Source organism: Magnolia sinica, chromosome 3, assembly GCF_029962835.1.
Source record: "Magnolia sinica isolate HGM2019 chromosome 3, MsV1, whole genome shotgun sequence".
Taxonomy (NCBI): Eukaryota; Viridiplantae; Streptophyta; class Magnoliopsida; order Magnoliales; family Magnoliaceae; genus Magnolia; species Magnolia sinica.
The window spans coordinates 103,781,224-103,803,028 of NC_080575.1; the positions used below are offsets into that span (position 1 = coordinate 103,781,224).

Below are 21,805 nucleotides of genomic sequence, written 5' to 3' on the forward strand. Positions count from 1 at the left end.
TGAAGAAATCTCTTTCCTCTCTGAGACCTTAGTCCATCAATATAGAGATCTCATTTTGTGTATAGTATTCTCTTCCTTAATGGTCGAGAGTCGACATCTAAGGTGGGCTTTTCTTTATCTCCATGCATTTCCGTGAAGTGAAGAAGGTAAGCACGGTTCACATACATTACTGACTCATTTTAATTTTAATTTTGATAGTTTTTTTTTTTTTTTTTTTTTAATTTTTTACACACGCATGCGCCGCACACCCACGCACGCCGTTGTGGGATTTCACCACCTATGGGTTTCGAACCCAAGACCTTGTGTTGAAATTCTAGAGTTTACCACTCGGTCAAGGACTGAAACCCCAATTTTAATTTTGTTACTTACTGACGATAGTTTAGAATATTTAATCAACTTATCTCAAGTCAATGAATGCATCTACATGACAAGCATCATATACTACTTCAATATCATATCATGTAACTTTCCATTTCAATATTTCATGGCTTACTAAAACGAAATTAATGACCAGCAATGAACACCAAAATCAACCATTGGATGGTCATGGCATTTAGAACAGTGTCGTGGTTCCTACCAAGAACCAACCACCAACATTGTTGAAATAAGTTTGGGGTCAATCAATAAACGACGAACTCTACGTTTAAAAAAAAAGAAGAAAAAAGTAGAAGGGTAGTGGCCCAAAATAAGTTTGGGGTCAATCAATAAACGACGAACTCTACGTTTAAAAAAAAAGAAGAAAAAAGTAGAAGGGTGGCTAGGAATCTCATTATACACATGTTATGCCAATTGGGGCCCACACATCGGTATCTAGACCAATAGTTTGTTGGGTCCAACGATGGATGGAGCATATTTTCAAATTTTAATTAATATCTCAGTTACCAATATCACTATCCCCTTGGTTTGAATGTAGACCGTTTATAAATTTATTCCCAAGTGTCCAGTATATACATTTGAATTAATATACTTTGAAGGCCTAGTCCAACCACATCCATACACCAGGCCAAACTATGGTTAAAAGACTCGGCAACTCAACTTGATTTGTTCCGGCGTAAATCAGCCCAATTTGCCCAAGCTGAGGATAGCTTCTAGTATTGAATTGGATGGAGTCAATAGAGTTCAGGTCGCTTTAGATGAATTACATACTTTTGAGGCTGAACCAGGATCCAACACTTGTTGCAACCACCATAACCCATATGTTGGGTTATAAAATGATCTAAATTGTACATTTAATGCAGGTGTATTTTTACACTGGGCTTGAGTGGGGTGTCCTGTGGAATGTAGGGGCGCACTTGGGGTGGGCAACCCATGTGAAGCGGGTGGCTCGTGTGAAGCGGAGCCCATGTGAAGTGGGGCCCACGAGCGGGGATCAGTCAATACCCTAACCCATGGAATGTGGGACCTGGGCAATGAGATAAAGACATTGATTCCCCATGATCTATCAATTTGAGCTTTTAGAGGAAGTGATTAATTGTGCTGCATCAAAGTGGTATCAACTCTAAAAATGATAGTCTAATATTATAATTAATAGCAATGAAATTCACATATCCTGATTCAAACTCCTCTTGATGTGCTAAGCTTGGCTCACATCCAAAACAGAATCTAAAGCATTGCCCATGCCCAGCCCAAGCGACAGTTAATGTATTCATGACTAGCTTGACTTGACTCATGATCACTTGCGCATGCTAATATATGTAAATGAAATAGATGCATTAAAACTGTAATGAGAATCTTAAGTTATTACAGTTCAAGTCAAATGAAAATATATTGCAATTCGGATTCAAGACAACAGTGCATTTTATATAGCTAATGTACATCAATACATGCATGTCCCGAAAGATCAAAATCACACTGTGAGATACTAAGCATGCCGTTATCTTCCATGTTCATTTACGAACATTGAACAGTTGGCAAGAGCTCACATGCAAGTTTCATCATTAATACACATAAATATAATATTATACATTAATGTTAAAAATATGTAGGCTCAAATGGGTAGCCCAAGCTTGGCTCTAAATTGTTTGAGCTTTTATATCTGAACTCAAGACCAAGGCCATCCATGAACTAAAAGGCCTACTCAAATCCCATTTAAATACTGGCCGAACCTAAATGCCCATGAGCCGGCCCAGCTAATGGACATTGTAGGACCACATATATGGGCTGAGCATCTTAGCACATCAGCTTTGTTGGTGCGCTAGATCTAAGCTGTGACACACCTGATGATGAGGGTGCTGATTGAGTACTACCCTACCAGGACCTAGCTAGAGACATTGGTCCTATTAGGCGCTTTGTAGGATACATCACAGTATGTGTTTTATCTAAGCTGTCCATCTATTTTGAAAGATTATTTTGGGACATGAGTACCAAAAGTTGAAAACTTTATGGGAACCATCTTAATGTTTATTTTCCATCTACCTATTCGTAAGGTCACATAGATATGGATGAAGTGAAAATATAAATATAAGCTGGATGTGGCCCAAGAAGTTTTCACGGGTGGGCTTTTAATCCCCATTGCTTCCTTCGTGTGGTCCACTTGAAGCTTAATCTTCCTCTCTTTTGGGCTCATGCCCTGAAATGATAGGTTAAATTTGTGGGCGGCAATGATAAAACATATAAGTCACGGTAGGTCCCACATATCCCAATCTGCTGGGGCGGTGGATGCCTGATCCATGCACCTAGGTTTGTGGGGTCAGTGACTGTGGGGTCGATTGTGATTCATGTAGCTAACATCCACACCGTCTATCTGTTTTGAAAGCTCATTTTAGGACAGATTCAAATCTTAGGTGGACGACATAACAGGAAAGAGTGGTGATTGAATCCTCGACATTAAAAATTTCTTGGAGGCCACCGAAATGTTTATTTGCCATCCAACCTTCTAGTAAGGTCACATAGACCTGGAAGAAGAACCCAGGCAAATATCAGCTTGATCCAAAACTTTGTGGATCACAAGAAGATTTTAATGGTCAATTACCACTGTTTTCTGTGGTATGGTCCAACTGAGATTTGGATGTCCTTAATTTTTAGGATCACACGTTAAAATGAACTGTTAAAACGGTTGGACGGCGTGGATGTAAGGTACGTACATCAAGGTGGCCCCACAGTCAGGGATCTCACGCGCCTTGGAAACTACCCGCCCTCTCGTGAGTTTCGTAGTCTGGGGCTATGAGGTTACACTGTTACGTGTGGGTTTTATACGAATTGTTCAAATCAATTTAGTTTCCATGTCGTTTTGGTTTGTGACGAAAAAAATGAGATACATTTAAAATTCAAATGGGCCATAAAAATGAGTATTAAAAGTTTAGTGTTGAAAAACTCATGGAGAGCCAGGTATGTTATGAATGAAGCTGATGTTTGTGTTTTTTCTTTCATCTTGGTGCGTATGACTTTATGAACAAGTTGGATAGAAAGCAAACATCATGGTGGACCAAAGAAAGTTTCAACGGTAGATATCATTAACACTGCTGCTTTTGTGATTTGGTTCAATTGGATGTGCCTCATTTTTAGGCTCATAATCTGAAATGAATTGGAAAATGGATGGACGGTGCGGATAAAAGCCATTCATGACGGTGGCTCCTCATAGCCCCTACTGGCCTGCCGGGGTCCAGCACACATGGCGGCATTAACTGTTCAATGACATTTCCGCCCTTATGAAATTCGCTTTCTCCGTGCAAAGGTCATTCTCCCTTGTTTCCTATCTGAGAGGATTCGCTTTCTGCTCCTTGTTCAATGGAGGATACGTTTTCGATCGAAGATCGAACCCTCGATGCCTACGACGACGAAAGCATCGATCAAATCCCTGAATGCTTCCGCTGCTGCGTCTGCCTGTGAGTCTGTCTCCGCTCCCATTTCCTTTTTCTTTTCTCTTCTTCTTCTTCTGCAGATTTTCTCCTTCGCTACTAAAAATCGCATTAGATGCGGTAATGATAATGTTGTTTTTGTTGATGATGATAATACTAAATATAAGATCAGAAATTTCAATGAATTTATTGTTGTCGTCGTCGTTGTTGTGTTATGAGAAATGCTCCAATCCATCCTTGAATTGACCTTATTTCCATAGCCATCCCTTTCTCAAGGTATGGATGGGATGGTTATGATTGCCGAACAAAAGTGATTCTTTAGGAGCATAAGCTATCCTGGATTGGCCCTAACAAATAAGGGCCCGTTTGGCCGGGTGGATTGGAAGGGATTGAATGGTATTAGGGTGGATGGCATGGATTTCTAGGTAATGATGATGTTGTCAGTGGATTGTCTTGAGATCCATGGATTGCTATATCCCTGGATTGCTATATCCAGTCTGTTTGGCACGCCCGGCCAATCCCGGGATTAAACCTTCCCATCCCTTCCAATCCCTCCAACCAAACACATCCCAGGCAAATTTGAACGAATTAGGGTGGATTGGATGGGATTTAAAAGTAATGATGGTGTTGTCAGTGTATTGTCTTAAGATCCATGGGATTGGGATCAGATCACCGACTCTGTTTGGCACGCCTGGCCAATCCCGGGATTTAACTTCCAATCCCTTCCAATACCATCCAGTCCCTTCCAATCCGACCGGCCAAATGGGCCCTAAATGGATCCAATTGTAGACTGGATTTATTTTTGTGCAAATGATCTTGACCGTGTGTATAAAGGCCATTGATCAAAAAGGTTATCATTTCCAGATTGGTGTGATGTTTTCATGTTAGCCCATAAAACGTGTGCTGGATGTAATGAACGGTCTAGATCAATGAATTGGACTAAGTGTACTAGTGCAACTCGGAAACACTATTAACTTATAGCGCTCTAGGAATGCTGGGGCATTTATTTATTATTATCATTGTTATTACTATTATTTAGTAATTGAAAGGAGGAGGTGTGTTACATGATGAAATGACCAAAATGTTCTCTTTTGTTTTGTTTTGTTTTATTTTTATTTATTTTTTTAATATGTAAACTAGTGGTTAAGTCAAGAATTGTGGGGCGGACGTGGTGCATCCACGGCATCTAACCCATCCAGCAGATGCAACCCACTATGATGATCGAATGAACTAATCCATGACATCTAACCCATCCAGCAGATGCAATCTACCATGATGATCGGATAAACAGAAAAAAGGCCGATACAATCATTAGATGGGTTACGTGGATTTGCATGTTTTTGAGTGGTATATGTTGATTTTTATGGTGTGGTTCACATGATGATTGGATCGGCTAGATTTATGGTTCTTTTGAATATCATGGTGAGGTACACATGTTGGATGGGTCGGATGTCACATGCACACCACATGGGCTCGAAAATTCCAGACTTCATTTCCTAGACAAAAGATATAGGAGGGAACTTTAGCCATTTCACCCCTGAACAGCACCTCTGCAATTACTTGAGGCATTGTTTTGTAAAATCAGAAACACAAGACATTTGTGGTAAAAATCCATAATAATAATAACTATTTATTGAACAAAACACAAAAAAGAATTGATATCTACACCCATCAGCTTATATTTGCATACACCCATTTTCCATTTTGGTAATTGAAAATTGAAATAGCACACTTTTGTATTCGAAGTTACTTCAATGGGAATGGGTGAAAGCAAATAAAAAGGGTGGGTTGCATGTTGAGTTTGGAATGATTTAGAAGTTCCATGGCTGTGATTTTGTTGGTTTGCTACATGTGAAGATTTGGGATGAAATGAATTCTTTTGCTTTTTTGTAGGTTTTGTTTGATAAGCAATTGCTCTACATTACTTCGCTAGAGTGTGTTTGATAAGCAATTGCTCTACATTACTTCGCTAGAGTGATTTAATTGTCTTATACCAAATCAACATTCTTTGTCTAGATGACTAAAAGTGAGATGTGTCTGGGGCAACTAGGAAAGCAGGAAGCACATTAGGTGGAATATAAATTCTTTTTCCACCTTTTCTATGTACCAATTGAACAACTCCTGCAATCCAACCTGAAATATGTTGGATTTGGATTTGAGAGAAGTCCCACCATGGTTTTGAGACTCGGTAGCACTAGAGTTAGTTTGATACCATGGGCCCTGTGAGTTGGGCCAATGCAACCCCGACCCGGTACATGTCTCAACTTAACTCTGGGATGAAAGAGTCTATCGGGGCCATTTTGTGAGGGACCTGAAATTCAACAGATGTAAATTCGGGCAGAAATATTTCATGCCTCTCCATTTTATAAGGGACCTGAAATGTAACAGATGTGCATTTGGGAAGAAATGCATCCCTCCCTCTCCACTTTGCAAGGGACGTCCAAATGTTCCTAAAAGCATGTATGAGATGTTGAAATCTTGAAGCAGCAGTTTTTAGAACTAATTCCCAATATACATGCATACATTCACATTTGTCTTTGATGGGTAACAGACGCTTTCATCTCAATATATAACGCCAATATTTTTTGGATAATTTTGATCACGCAATTAGTTTTTAGGAGCATCCTTAACCTTAAGACTTGGTAGCTGTATATGAGTGCCACATGTGAGGTGGATGAGGCACCAACATTTCAAAATGGTGCTAAACTATCATATGAGCCTACCCTTAAAATTCTCGCAATAGAGAGGCAATGCGTCAGATTTTATCTCTTCCTGTTTTCACAGTGAGATGCGTCTGAGCAAGTGATGATGATTGTATGAATCTGATACTTCTTTCCATGAAGTTTCAAATATCGAGCTTTTTAAAACTGATGCTCAGACGCGTCTAAGATTTGAAAAAAAAAAAAAAGAGTCTAACCTTAAAATTGGAGATGGGATGTGAGAGGAATATTCTGACTGCTTTCTGTTTGTTTCCACATATTAATGCTTTTGTTCCTGCAAACGTGTCACTTTCATACAGCATCTGATCCATTGAAAAGGTGGGCTGCACTATAAAGACTGAGTGAGGAGAAAATCAAATTGGTCCACTTAAATCTTGAAATCTCTGTTAAAGTTTGAGATAATCAAGATTCTTAAAATTTTCCTTTTATATATTTATTGTTTTTTAGGTATCTATCTATCTATAATGGGTTCTGCTGACATCCCTGAAGCTTTTAAATGGTACATGGGGTGATCATCATCAATATGAACCGTTCGTCATTCATACAACTAGGAGCAAACTATGGTGTAGAAATCATGCCAATCGGATGATCCTAAGAGTTTGATCAATATAATGAAAAACGGACAACCAATATTGAGCAGAGAAACAAAATATCTCCAATCATGATCTTGAAACATCTTCTAGATAGATCCCACTTTGTATTGGTTATGATTGCAAACTAGCACTTTGGTTTGATGATCCTAACCATGCGATCTATGGCTGTCTAAACAACGGATGTTTGTAACAAGTTGGCCCTATTCAAACGGTTAGGATCATCCAATCAGCATGATGTTTGTATCATGTACTATTGAATGAACTGTCCCCATCAATGAGTAGATGTCCCACGTGTCATTCAAAAGGTTTGGGGATGTTGCTAATGTCCCCATAAAGGTATAGATGTTAGCAACGCCCATACATGATAATAATTTTAATAGAGAAATGCTCCAGTACTATAAGTTATAATATTTCTGGTTGCATCTGTTGACTTGCACAGTCCAATTGATCAATCCGAACTATCCATTAAGTCTAGAACACATTTTAGAGTCTCCATACATAAGTAACACCAATCAGACGATCCAAGCCATCCTTGATTCTGTCTTACTTTTTGTTGCCATCCTTTTACCTTGCCATAGACACAGATGGTTAGGGTTGCCTAAGAAAAGTGATTCTTCATGATCATTATCAACCAACGATGGTCCCCAACAAATAGATGGATCTAATTGTTGGTTGGACCTATTTTTATGTAGACGGTCTTTATAGTCCATGCTTAAAGGCTAGTGCTCAGGAGACTACCATTGTCGGCCAGTGTGATATGTATATGGCAGCCCATGAAATGTGTGTTGGACCTAATGGACAGTCTAGATGAATCGATTAAACTTTCTGAGTGTCAAATGCAACTAATAGCACTCTTAGCTTATAGTGCTTCTAGTTGCACTGGGACACTTGTCCTATCCATTGATCTATAAAGTTTGTTAGGTCCCCTCCACATTTTATAGGCTACCATTAGAAATGCCACATTGATCTTACAAATATTGACCATTTGATCGATGGCCTAAAACATGGATGGTCAAGATCATTTACACAAAAATGGTATCAACCAACAATTGGATCCATCTATTTATTAGGAACCGTCATGGATCGTTTAGGGCGTGTTTGGCTAGGTGACTTACACGGGATTAGATGGAATGGGATATGGTTTAAGGTATCAGATGGACTGTCAGTGTTTGTCCGTTGATCCCATGGGTTTGCAATAACCCATGGGATATACAACATCGTGTTTGGATGGTCACCGGGATTGGCTACGGTGACCGTCAACGCCTGTTGGCGTGTTTGGCTGGGATGGGATTGCATGATACGCTTCTTGCACTCGACGTATTTGGCCAGAACTTCGTCCGACTGTGGAAAACCGGGAACGGATTGCCTACTCCCCCTGGCACCATCCCCGCGGCTAGTGATAGGTGCTCTGTGGGCCCCACCATGGTTTATTTGTTTCATCCATTCCGTTCATCCATTTTTATTGTTCATATTAGATATTGATACCAAAAATGAAATGGATATAAATCGCAGGTGGATGACACCACAGGAAAACAATAGTGATTGGATATCCTCCTAGCTAAATCCTCCATTTTAGGTCCACTGTACTGATTATTAGACATCCAATCTGTTGATTAGGTCATACGGTGAACGTTTGCATCTCCACTGCTTCTTGTGGTGTGCCCCACTCAATGTTTTATATCTGCTTCAAAACAGGTTCATGACTGAATGTAGGCTGGTGAAAATGATGGAGGGAGTGGATATCTCATTGATATCTCGGTGGGCCCCACATAGCATAGGAAACTAGCACCCCACATTGTCCACGACAAGATCCGCAACTATCAACGGCTCAACAAGTTTTTAATGGTCTACGTTCATTCAACACCTTTCATGTAATGTGGTCCACTTGAGATTGGGATGTACCTCATCTCTGGTCTCATACCATAAAATGATCTGGAAATATAGATGGACGACATGGATGAAACACATACATCCATGCTAAGGCGGACAGAGCACCGATTGGCTGGTGTCAGGGGGAGTAGCCAATCCGTTCATGGTAAAACCATGCTACTGATATTAGCATGAAATCCGCTTGCCTACTGGGTAACCACACCACTATGGAGCCCATTGTACATTAATACACCAGGGTGTCGGTGTGGACCGATCACTGTTGTGTTGACATACACAGAAGTGCATACACTCACTTTTATCCTCTATACCTCGTTAAACATAAGCAATCAACTAGCAAGGAACCTAATTCATGTAGAATGCATACCATGAAAAAGAGTATCATGGTATGCTTAATCAAAATAATAACATGTTTTTCTAGTGTAGAATAGAGTTTAATTACGATATACAGAACGAAAAACATAACCACGAGACCTGTTACAATTGCAGCTACTCTCTCGCTAATAGAGACGATGGCATCATCCGTCGAAGTAGCCCGAGAAACCATGGTTTGGGTCGTCTCTTGGGTCGACGACCATGAAGTCCTCCGCGAGGCAAGTCATCACAAGAAGCGGATACACATCCCTCAAATTTGGCTCGTCCTATAGTTGGCTGAGCAATTGTGGTATTGTAGTGACTATCCCAATAAGCAAACGCTTCTTTCCAGTTTTTGAAGGCCCGGTGTCTACTCTCGCTGTAGCCTTCTACTTCCAATCTGGCCTCATCCTAAGAAAGATAGATTCCCGGTCGGCGACCAACCAGTATGACATAATATTTCTCTTTCCCCATTTGCATTAACATGTCAATCAAGGAATGATAATGAAAGCATGCGAATCAAATAAAAAAAATCAGTGAATGGGATAGAAAAATTACAAATGACTATCAATTATTAAACTAATGTATCTCACATGAATATATTTGTTAGGAAGGGTATTGTGACTATTCCAATGTATTGAAATGAATATGAATATGTACCCTTCGATATGTCTGACTGTAGTAGAGCATAAATAATTGCAACGTAAGATTTTCTCCTACGGTAATATCAGGAATGTCTATTTGATCTGATTATATCAAATGATCATACTAACCTATAAATATCGAGATAAATGTCATCCCAAATATGAAAGTATCGTACGTTGTATCTAAGATATAAACCGAAATAAAACAATCCAAACAACTAAACAAAATAAGAAAAGTTATTACAGGTCCAAAAACACCAAATTGTATCAAACATATGACAATCCCCATCATACGGAATAACTACCACCATCACCAAACTTATCACGGAGGGTTTTCTTTAACCAATCGACACGACGCTCAAGTCATGGACTGACAAAGAATGATGCGAGCTTCTTGTCCCTGCTTAAGAGCTGACCAACTTCGATGAACTCAGAGTTGGTTAGCTCTTGCACCTCTTCGAGGACATCCATAACTTTGCTAGTTCGGTTGACCTCTTTTCCTAGGCCAAAATCATGCATGGCCTTCGCAACAGACTTAAGAGATATGCCAAGTACATCACAGGGACGAGGAGGCCGCATTCGCTTCTTGGTGCTACTCCCACTGCGATTCTGATCAGAATCCGACGTGCAATTGGGAGTGCCGCGAAAGAATCGATTTTCCATGGTTGGTGTTTCCGAGGAAAATTGATTGTTCTCTGTCGAGTTGCCTAAAGTATCCTCTGAGAGGTCAACGGTATCGTAAAGATCGTAATCGAGCTCCATCCAAGCCTTGTTAAGATCTCGTTGAACCCGAGAGGAGGACGCAGCCATACTCCTACTTCCTTGCACGTAATGTCCGGTAGCCTGATCAGATCCGACGATAACCGCTAGGTTATCCATTCTCTCGATTCTTTTGCCCCGTAGTCTCTCAGCGCGCGAATGTGACTACAACAAACAAATTGGTATAAGTAATTCAAAATATTCATATTTATATAATCATCATTAGCACATGAAAGTGTACTAAATTGTACAAACAGAAAAATGGTTAAGTTTTCTTACCTTGAGATACTCTTCCCATACTTCGTCAAGTGTTGTGACCACCATCCGCTCATTATCTCATCCAAATCCACTGGTGGCAAGCATGTCCCTGACGTCATTATACTCCCTCTTGTGATACCGCAACCGGTTCTATACGTTCTGCCAGTTGACAGAAACCTGTGTTTGTTTCGTCACTTCCTCAACAGCTGCTTGATACACTTTTCTCTTGAAATCATTGTTGGCTTTCCGTCCCAATGCGATCTGTTCTAGCAATGTGTCGAATAGAACTTGATTCATTAGTTTACTCCATTTGATCTTTGCTGCCTGGGAGAGCGGCTTTACAAGGGATTTCATCGTCTTCTCTCGTGGTGAACATCGAGTAGGTAACATAGGAGACCTAACTGGCGACTGTATCGGCGTGGACGTATCATTTACCCAGGAGTCCGACATTGCACCTACACAGAAATCACACGGTTATGGAGCCATCTAATGAATGTCAATGCGTGGTCAAATTAGAAGTACGTGTCTAATTCTACAATTCATCAACTGATAGAAATAGTCCTCCATTAATGCATACATTGCTTAACAAAAATAAAAAACAGTTCATTACTTCATGACAACACTTGCGAAGAAGAAATTAGAATGTTGCGGCTATCTACTACGCTATCTAGTCCTACTATTACATTGCGCATCTGCTCACATTCGTTGTGCAGTATCTTCGTACGCTCTAACCCACGCTTCTTTATCCCGTTGATTAGATCGAAATAACCATTGTCGCTCGTCATTAGTGGAAACCTCATGCGGTGTAGGGGTTACTTTCCACGTCGGCTACTGATATACCAGCATCCTGTAGATCTTCATGATACTCAATATCCGATCGTATGAAATTATGTAAGACAAAGCAAGCAATGACAATTTTCACTTGTGTTTCGAATGGATATTGCATTGCCGTCTTCAATATCAGAAATCTATTCTTCACTAAGCCAAAACAGCCTTCGATAGCTTGCGCAATTGGGCATGGCGATAATTAAACAGCTCCTTCATGTTCGCGGGTATTCTCCCAGTTCGATACTCTTGCAAGTGGTATCGAACACCGCGGTATGGAGCCATAAATCCTGGCGAATGAGCACATCTAGCGTTGACAACATAGTATTTTCCTACACATTTGAATGAATGTTATATTAAGAGTTCCATTCGAAACATTCATTAATAAAGATATTTCTAGGGCAACGATTATGATGAACAAGAACTACCATTTGGGACAGTTAAATGATCATTAGTTCGGGTTAACGCGTTGTGTAGCATCCTCACGTCAGAAGCAGAACCTTCCCAACCGGCTAGCACATACAAAATTTTCATATCAAATGAATAGGCCGCAAGTACTTTTTGAGACAGTATCCCTTTCCTGTTGCGAAAGCTCGCATGGTCGGCTGCTAGTACATGAGCAGGAATGTGTGTCCCGTCAATTGCACCGACACAATCCTAGATGCATTTCATGGAATTTTAGAGGGCGGAATAGTTGTGAATAGATGGACAAGAATAACAATATATACAGAGAAATTCGGGTAAAATTATACTTGAAAATATGCAGCCTAATTTAGATTTATTTGGATCTCAGAGGGTGTCTCTTGTCCGGCCTGTTTAACGTACTCAGGGTACAGCGATACAAAGGCATCTAGTACACTATGAAAATGACGGCTAACAGTTTCACCCGATCGAATGAATCGGTGCCCTATTACACGATTGCGAACGTTATGACCCACTGTGTAGAAAAATGACGAGTTGTTCTTCAAGACTGACATTACAACTATCGTGAAGAAGTGTTTTCTCGCGTATTTTAGTACATAGTAGAAAAAATGCTTCTCGACTCATCCTGAGTTGAGTAACACAGTCCTGGTCACTGGCCCGAATAATCGAGTTGATGAACCTCGCCCGCTCATCATCCCCATGACGTGCTGGTTGTTTGAACATGTAAACTCGACAGTATTATCCAACCGCGGCCACACAAGCTGCCATCGCTTGAACAACAACGGACCTCACAATATCTTCGTCCTCTCCACTTTCCATTTGAATGAATCACCTACACTTAAATGTTAGTAGGTGTGTTTAATAGAAATTCACAGTATTCTTAATGACCCATATTAGTAAGTGTAAAACCTAGTCCTCAACATAGCTTACTTCATCCAGCCCACTTTTCGTTCTTTTTTCTTTTTTTTTTGGTAGAGTTTGGTTTGCAAGTATAGTTCTACTAAGCAATAGCTAATCAATAATCAATTCTTTACGACAAAATGCATTTGTTTGGTAGCAGATTCGGTGAGGTCCTTACCGTGAGGCCCACATTGAAGTATATATTACATGTCCACTTTGTCTCCGTTTTTTCAGCCTATTTTAGTGCATGATTCCAAAAATAAAACAGATCTATATCTCAGGTGGACCAGGCATGTCATAGCTATATCCCAAACCGGATTGGACTCGACCAAGTCCGAGTCGAATCGGAGAAGCCACGCCCTACTTGGATGGGTTGTCAATCCATGTTTCCAAGTATCAGATTGTGATCTAAAGTGATGCTTCTAGGCCAAGCATAAGATGGTTGCAATACAGGAACTGATAAAAAAATTCATAGCAGACCCAATAAAAGAAAAGAAGAAAGGATAGAGTGCTTGAACACCAGCTGTCAATAATATTTAATATATTTAAAATATAAGAGTAGATTTTTGTTAAGCTCTATTTTGTGAAGCCAAGTTGAGGTGCCTTGATTGAGAAAAATTATTTCTTGAATTTCAATGAAATCTGATCGATTCAAGTCGACTCGGTGAGTCAAATCGTAATATTTCATAAGATGAAAAGCAGACCTGTTACACCAGTGTCCTCAGTAACACCTTTTGATTGAGCAGCCCAGCAAGGAGAAATCTGCTTCTCTATTACACCACTGCAGATGGGCCTGTTTACCAAGGTACAGCTCATCATGATGATTAACCTCCAATGCACGATTGTTGCAATTACCATCTTTTAATTGTAAAAAAAAAGAAGAAGAGAAGGTAACATATGATATGATGCGGACCTTGTTATAGGTGATTTCACATGATGGATCTGTTTGGGATGATAGCTAGCATTCATGTGGTGGATTTTCAACTCAGATCAATATCAATGGTACTGCTGAGTGCATGCTAAGAAGGCAAAAAAAGGTATCAAGAGAGTGAGCAGTAGTGATGGATTCTGATCATGGAAAATTTATGAAAAGAGTGGTAACTGTGGTGAGTAAATGCTCACATGTGGATGTGCATATTTATTGTGCCGGCAACATTTTCCATTTGGTGTTTCGACCTTTTCTTCAGTACAAGTTATTTAGGTATGGCATTTGGGAAATGTGTGCATATCAAGTTCCTGTCATAGATATATATGTCATACTTTAGTTTGCTGCTGACAGTTGGCCTATGATTTCACTTAATGTGTGATTGAACTTCATCTTTCAAATCAAAGTAGCATCTCACAAACAAAAGTTGAAAGAATGTTCTTACCATTAGAATTTTTTATGCTTTGAAGTTGAAAGGATGCCCTGCTTTTATGATATACCTAACATACCGACTCGCATTGTTTCATTTTTAGTACGAAGTGTAAACCATTGTTTACAAATCTAGCGAGTATTTATCTAGTTGCCAGCGTGAAGAATGTGGTCTTGGACACATGGTGTATTGTTAAGTTCCTGGCTGCAAGCTAGAGGTGCATTCTGAATTCCCTCAAGGACCTTTTACAAAATTGAACAACATAGGTTCTGCTGAGGTCTATATTACCCAAACTCTGATCTGTGGGCATTGAACCTTTGGCTAACGTTTCATTTTAAGTGTATGTGCCATACACATGATGTTTCAAGTTCTGTACTCTTTGCTGTGAGCAAGCAATGTGGATTTAAAAAAAAAAAAAAATACTAAACCTTGATCATTTCTTGAGCAAGGACAATACGGTGCATGGATAGAAAGGATGATGGTGTTGAAGAGTTAATGTAGCGAGTTTAATCCAATGAATCAGGCTATTAAAAAAAAACCTATGAATCAGAACTTTGTCCCTTCTGTTTGCTGTTTCTTAACCATGAGTTGTAGAGGTGGTTTGTGAATGTTCTATCTAAACTCTCGTTGTTTTTCTTTCTGTGCTGTGAGTTCAACTTTGCATTTGTTAGTCAGGTGCCATTTCTCATTGAGAAGAAGATCATGCAGAGTTTGCAGTAGCAATTCCTATGTTTTAACACTTCAGAGAAAGAGGTAAAAGTTCAGTGTTAGGAGTAATGGTTTGTAAGTTATAACGATTCCTAGAAACGAGTCAGAGTTAAAACAGGGAGTTATTGGTGAGCATGTCAAATAAGGGGTTCCTCTCTTTAGTCAAGAAAATGTAGTATGAATAAATTCTTTCAGTAACATAGACGTAGTATAAAGAACCCATAGGATTAATATTTTGTTCTTTTGAAAAGTGAAATTTGTAATTGCCCCATCAAAGCATTACAAAGCAGTATATTAGGGAGCAGGCCCAACTTGAAGGTGACCCTCTCATCACTCAAATACACAGGCCCGTTACTAAGGTGGAAATTTACAACCTATGAAGAGCATACGTAAGAATAAAAATAGAAAAGTCCAAAGAGCATCCATCTTCCAGGCCTCTTGAATTTAGGAGTTTTTGAATGGTTTTCATTTGTTTTATATAACATAGCCCACCTAATCATTTTACAGGCTTAATTTTTTTTAGACCACCCAAGTGCCTACCTCCAGGTGTGCCTTGTATAGAAGAAGTACACATGCATGAGCTGAGATTAGGAGTACACAAAATTCACATGCAACATTGTTTAGGATTGAAAACATAGGTTCTTTGATAGGCAAGCATAAGGAGATAGGTGATAGTGTACATTTTGAGATCACAGTAATGCATACATTTTTTTTTTTCAGAATGAGATCAATAGTTATGGCTTTGAGCTCTATCTGGTGACAGATCTACCAGATAGAGTGAATTTGACAGCAGGTCCTGAGTGAAATGGGGGCATTTGGGTGTGCATTGAGGATCCGCCAGTCAAAGACCCATCCTCTCCCCTACAAATCACACACCCAAACAATGCTTATGGATTCGGATGTCAAGAAGCCATTCTGATGAAAATCGCCATTTCAATTTCACCGATCCTCTGCCCTACAAGTCACACACCTCATCAATTCGTATGGTGGGTCAAGAAACCAAACCCACGGAAATCCCCATTCAAATTTCAGCTTCGTGAAAACATCCATGCTACCGAGGGTCCAACCGGCAAATCCCCATCCACCAGTCAACCCACGAAAATCCCCATTTCAAAACATCTTCATCAAAACATCCTTAACAGACTCAATACAAGCTGAAAATCCCCATTTTCCATGGTTCGTATCGTGTACTTACCTTCAAACGGTGAGATTCCACCCTGATCAATGCCGGTGAGGAAGATGAATGACCAACAGCCTGATTTTCTGCCGATCCCCACCAAGAAGCACCGTCGCCCTACCCTGCTAAGGCGTCAACATTATATGGAGACGCGCATAGACCGGATTGATTGAGTCGTCTCTTCCATCACCCGTCCGCTGTCCTGCCCACGCCATCTGAAACTAGATTTTCCATCCCATTCCGAATCCCATGGTATTTCGAGGGATGGGGGAAATCTCGGTGGGATTTTCCAAATCCGTCTTTGCGGCGGGCGGTGTTTACGAGGGCGCGGCGGATGAAGTACACCCGCCATCTCAAACAGCAGATGGATGGGATTGCCCGCAATAACCGTCCTATTACGTCTTAAAACCATATCCAACGCCTGGCCAAATGCGCCCTTATGATTCTAAATAAGCTCTTTTGTCAGACAATCATAACCATCTCATCCGTGTCTTGTAGAAAGGATGGCTATAGAAAATAAGGCCAAATTAAGGATGAAGAAGATCAACCGATAGCCCACAAAATGTGTGCTGAACTTATTGAACTGTTCAGATTGATTAGTCGGAGTGTCCAAGTTACCTGATGCGACTAGGAGCACTATAAGCATCTCTCTTTTATAAATATATATAACATGTGTATGTGTGATAATATTTATAATACTAATATTAAGATAAAGTTGGTAATTGGGTACTTGCCAGGTACTTAATTAGGTACCTGACCTGACTTGATTCCAAAGGGGGCTGAAGTGGTGGACCTAAGCTGACCCCATTTTTAAGAAGGGTTTGGAAATTGGACCCAGGCCCATTTTAATCGTGTCTTGTCTGCCGGGTACTTGCGAATCTGGTACCCATTGATAGCCCTTGTGAGATGGTGCTGCCATGAGAGGAAGGGATGTCCTGTCGCAGCCGATCATATATCTTTCGCATTCTACCATTTGAAAGCCAACTCAAATTGTTGGGAGAAGGCTTAGATGATGATGGTAATGGTGATTTAGGTTTGATATCCTTAGGATGGCCATGCTGGGCCATGGCCTAGGCCCGAGCCCAGTCTGGTTAACCATACCTGTAATGGCCAATGGGCCTCAAATGCTAGGTCTGAGCCGGGACTGATTAGTATCATGCTTGAACTTTCAAGCCTGTGTCTGGCCTGCGGCCTGATGTTCAGCGTGGGCACATTTCTTGTTGGGTCAAGCCCGAAAGAATGATGACCTGGCTCGGTCTTTTTACAGCCCCAGGTCAGATTTATTTTATTGATAGAAAGATCACCATGACATACAAATCTGTCTACATTTGCATTTGCTATGGTCACTGCATTTTTTTTGTTTAGAATATGGAGGTTGGTGCTTTCTTAAACTCATACCTGCCTATTTATGACATGCTGATCTGCTTTTAGTTGCTGCACAGGCTGAGAAAAAGCATAGTGAATTCTTTGCATGGCCCATGAAGAATGACTTCTTAGGGTGGCACAGACATCGGTAAAAAGTTCATATTGGAGTCGGCTGTGATTCCTGTGGGGTAAAGTGCTCCAAACCCATCTAGTTTCATGCTTGCAGAATGATTCCACAATTGGCTTAATGGAGATTTGACTTACGAACCTACGACGGGCTCAATTTTGGATATCAGCCCTCTTTGCTTATTTTTGAAGGGCCAGGTTTAAAAAAATGCCAACGACTTTTCTTAATAAGATTGTTACTTTAAGGTGCTTTTGGTTACACCAAATTTCATGATGTTTGGTGCAATCAAATGCATCCTTAAGGGGGGAAAAAGGAAAGAAATGCCACCAATATTATTTCTGGGAGAAACGTATTGGAAGTACTTACTGTTCCAAAAAAAGAAGAAGGAAGGTACTGGAAGTACTATTTGCATTTCAAAGATACAGTAACTGATGTACGGTCTTTATAGAATAATACACAGCATGATCAGCTTTTGAGGGATGCAGTGTGCTACTGACGCATGTGTGATATTACCATATTTAATTTGGTGAACAGGGAAAAGGACTGATATGTTGTTTCTCTTGTCATTTGGAAAGACCCAGCAAATGATGGAAAAGTCTGTTAGAGGATTTCAAGGCCTGCATTCAGATGAATAGCTGCAATGCCTTCTCTCAAATATCTTATTTCCAGCTTTTGATCTAAAATTTCAGACCCAACATGATGCTTTCCAAAATGGCAGACCTTAATAAACATATCCCTAATTTGTGTTCCTGGCTAACCTGCCATTATTTATCACTATGGTAGTGGAAATTTTCTGGGAAACAATCCTTTGCTATCACATATCTCTGGGTTATCAGCACTGTGTATCCTTGCACATAGCACAAGTACAAGATCTAGATCACTCATCCGTATGGTCTGTTCTCTTAAAATCAAACAGGTTGGATGATCCTAATCTTCAATTGGAGGGATTTGATGACTATGCTAGGACAACTAGAAAGAAGTCTAATCCATTGTTTGACACTCTATATGGCCCAACAGATGATTGGTCCAGGTCTCATACCTATCAGATATGGTGCTTGACAACCAACTTAGAATGTTTATCACAGTATCCTTCCCTATTTCATACTTTTTCTTTATGAAAGTTGGGGTTGTTCTAGTCATTTGTCACTCACCTCCGAATGACAGTTAGTATTGTTACTACAGTACATCTTTCACATATTAGAGGGAGGTAAATACTCAATGATTTGAATATTTCTCTGCAGACGTGTCCACTAATTGGAAAGAGATACAGATGCATGGATTGTTCGGAAGCTGTTGGGCTTTGACCATTGCGAAAAGTTCTATGATACTTGCTCCAAGCTCCCTGGCCGATTCAATCAGCAGCATACCCCCGACCACAGGTTTCAGCTCGTTCAGGCTTGCATATTCCATAGTAGAGTGTTGAGGCTAGTAGATGAGCAATCTGATGATGGTTCCGTCACTTCCATTCTCTTGGATGATGCTCCAGAGGATCCAGAAAATACAGATTCTACCATCTAAAACTGTAAGAAAAGCTTGGAAAATGCTGTCTTTGCTGTCATAATCTTGAATTGATATTCATCATCTGTTCCAAGCTTAATATTTTAGATCTTTTGTGGCCCCAAATCGCTACGTTTGTCGATTCCACTATGCTTCTGGGGCAGTGCAGATTTCTGGAAACTGCATTGCAAGGGATATGTTTTCTGCTTTTCTGCCCTAAACTGCAGGCAGAGGAGTTTCAGGTTTTGATTTGGATCGAAAACTGCCAAGTGTTTCCACCTCTCTAACAGTCAAATGAACTGTCTTTTTTTTTTTTTTTCAGGTTGGGATTCTAACAATATCTAAGCCGCATGAACTTGTGTGTACAGAAGATGGTTCAAAAGTTTTACAAAGCAAGGGAAAAGATAAGTACATTGAAGAGGTTTTTTGCTCAGTTGTTTGATGCCCCATGTAATTAGTAAGAATGCTTCTCTGATTTCTGTTGCCCTCAGATGCAGATATATTACTTGTCGATTTCGTTGTCTCATCTCCACACCCATTTGATCTGTAATTTCGATCCCATTATTGCCTTTTTCCTCTTCAGAGCCCCATGTATTTAGGATGGGCACCAAATCTACCTTTCATTCTAATTTATGTATTTGCAATGGAAGGCTCCGATAACAGATTTGGGAATATTTGAGTATAGATGTTGCTTTCCAAATGTTTGTACCTGATGTACTACCATAATAGGTTGGTATGTAGTCACTTGTCGGCTGAGTTTGTGGAAGACATCCTGATATTGTGGGCCTCTTGACCCAAATCAACTTGGTCCTGTCACTTAAGAAGTGAGGGCCTAGAGAGCTACATGAAAAATGTAACGCTTCTTCGGGCGATGGGGAGAAGTGGTTGTGTGGATATACGAAAAATTATCAAATAAGAAAGATTGTAATGAAAGGTGCCAGTTAAGTTTTTTTTTCAGTATAAAATTTGAACTAATATTGGTAAATGTGGTATGTTAATCTAGATCATTTTAAAACCTTGTAAACAAATTTTTTTTTTTTAAAAAAAAAACCTGAAAGGTGATGAATTTTATTAAGGTAAAAGACAAATTCTAAGGGAAATATAATCGGAGGGCTTAACCAATGAAGAAAAAGTACACTTGTCAAGGATCTTTATGCAAGAAGCCTAACCCAGAATATCTAATTTAGCCCTTTTAAAAACTTCCACTACTAACCTTACTTCGGAAATGCTGTAAGGGCTAACCTCCAAAGCGCCCTTCCCTTTTTCCGGACCCTCTTCCTATCCCACATTAGAAGGGGCCCTCAATAGACCCCCATTAGCTTCAAAGAAATTCACCCACACCCCTCTAGCAAAGGGTCAGGTGGATAAATGGATAGATCGACTCCACATTTTGCATACATGTTATACAAATATGTTTTATTACCATATTCCTCTTTTGAATGTTATCTACACCGTGCACTTTTTTTTCCCTTCTTTCTTTCTTTCTTTCTTTCTTTCTTTCTATACACCAATCAAGCAAAGTCTGCCACCTTAGGGGGGGCACTGTATTGCCAAACTTGAGAAGTATGACCACAACGATCCCTGAGGCAAGACCCTCAAATCAGCCAATAGAAAGACCGAATTGAAAACCGGCTGGCACTTCCTTTTCCTTCCTTTTTTTTTTCAAACCAACACCTCTCTCATTTGAAGAGGGGCTATGATGATGAAGCCGCCCCAAAAGCGCGAATGTACTTGTCTGCTTCCTCATCCATCAAATATCTCAAGCACTGGGGAGATCTAGCTACCTCATTGCCAGAACGTGAGTAACATCGAGCAAATGGGAAAATTTACTTCCAGATATGATCTAAGCTTGCAATTTACTTCCAGATATGATCTAACTAAGCTTGGTATTACATCGAGCGACCTATCTCCAATCCATGTGGTCTCCCAAAATCAGATTTTCCTACTCTCCCTAGGAGAAAACCTAATAACTTGGTTGCCAACCTAGAAGCTCCCTTACACAACCTATTTTTAAAGAATGTGCTATTCTGCATTTAAATTAAGTATCAAAACACTGCCCATTAAGATGTCCATCTCTCCTGTTTAAGATATAATTTCACTTTATTTATTGGTTCATGATCTATCTAAAGTGGGACCGCCCTTTCATTGCCCATCATAAAATTTACTTTGTTATGACGATCCTAACTATTTCATCAATGCTGAGAAAGTGGATGGTTCATTTTTTTTTTTTCCTTTTAAATTTGATACGATTCATATTTGTTATAATATAGAAAGACTATATCAACGACGTGGACCATCAATCATATGGGGCCCACCTTCAATTGCCAATTCCTCGTATGAATTTATTTTGATTAGCTATTTCTAACCATCTCTCAGCGGCTATGATAATGGACAATACATCACAATAAAAAAAAAG

The 21,805-nt window shown here is 39.9% G+C and overlaps 1 long non-coding RNA gene and 1 other non-coding gene across 5 annotated transcripts; both read left to right on the top strand.

Moving 5' to 3' along the window:
* Positions 1-3,572: 3,572 nt before the first annotated feature.
* Positions 3,573-20,089, top strand: LOC131240501 (uncharacterized). Of its 4 annotated transcripts, none has more exons than XR_009168792.1 (5): positions 3,581-3,824; positions 17,843-17,953; positions 19,134-19,414; positions 19,554-19,631; positions 19,712-20,089. It is a non-coding gene; the product is annotated as an uncharacterized LOC131240501 (long non-coding RNA). The 4 variants fall into 4 exon arrangements; XR_009168791.1 differs by having other exon boundaries at positions 3,583-3,824; positions 19,559-19,631; XR_009168789.1 differs by having other exon boundaries at positions 3,573-3,824; positions 19,134-19,631.
* On the top strand, positions 6,594-6,674 carry LOC131241681 (small nucleolar RNA SNORD36). Its single transcript, XR_009169238.1, has one exon. It is a non-coding gene; the product is annotated as a small nucleolar RNA SNORD36 (small nucleolar RNA).
* Positions 20,090-21,805: the final 1,716 nt, after the last annotated feature.